Source organism: Crocuta crocuta, unplaced genomic scaffold (genome assembly GCF_008692635.1).
Source record: "Crocuta crocuta isolate KB4526 unplaced genomic scaffold, BGI_CrCroc_1.0 scaffold197, whole genome shotgun sequence".
Classification (NCBI taxonomy): Eukaryota; Metazoa; Chordata; class Mammalia; order Carnivora; family Hyaenidae; genus Crocuta; species Crocuta crocuta.
The window spans coordinates 7443777-7444439 of NW_027532002.1; the positions used below are offsets into that span (position 1 = coordinate 7443777).

At 55.8% G+C, this 663-nt stretch overlaps 1 long non-coding RNA gene across 1 annotated transcript in view; it reads right to left on the reverse strand.

The window, feature by feature from the left end:
• The window catches only part of LOC144240985 (uncharacterized), a 3693-nt gene extending 3036 nt beyond the window's left edge, over nucleotides 1-657 (reverse strand). The window contains exons 1-2 of the long non-coding RNA XR_013337921.1: nucleotides 522-657; nucleotides 100-403 (exon numbers count right to left, since the gene is read on the reverse strand). This is a non-coding gene — a long non-coding RNA (uncharacterized LOC144240985). The remainder of the gene's footprint in view (nucleotides 1-99; nucleotides 404-521) is intronic.
• Between the last annotated feature and the right edge of the window lie 6 nt (nucleotides 658-663).

Genomic DNA, 663 nt, shown 5'->3' on the forward strand with positions numbered 1-663 from the left:
AGCAAGACTGGAGGAGGATTAATGGGACTAAATCACCAAAATCTGACAGAAACACTTTCACGGCGGTAGAACCAGTTCTGAGAGTCTCCAGGCTCTTACCTACAGCAGGGCCAAGCGAATACTCAGTTCAGATCCCTAAAGGAGGCGATGCCTGTCGTGGGCTACCTGGACAGCGACGTCAAACATCCAAACACGCAACAGTCACAAGGGGCTGGCCTGCCCTCTCCTAGTCCACCGGCAGCCCTTTGTAGCCAACGGGGTGCTGCCCTAAACTTCTTACAGAAGGTGTGCGCACTCCATGCTGCCTGAACTTCACGCAGGGTGGCACCTGGAGGTGCAAGTGACTTAAAAACGAATAAGAGCATCCGCGCTCCCAATGCTCCGAAATGCCTGGTGTACTCATCTGAAAAAGAAAAAAAAAAAGGTCTCTGTCTGCAAATTCCGTTTGCTGGCCGGGTAATCCACTCCCGCCCCCAGCCCTGCGTAGAGGGCCGACCCGTACAGCTGTTTTTAATCCCTACTTTTCTCACTCGGCGTCCCCGGCTTGGGCTGACCAGACTCGGAGCCACTTAGCGTTTCCTCCTCCCCCTGTCGGGGTCTGTCCTCCCTCCGCCGTCTCCTCTTTCTCCGCCTGCATCCCCGGGGGGCAGAGTGTGGGAAGGA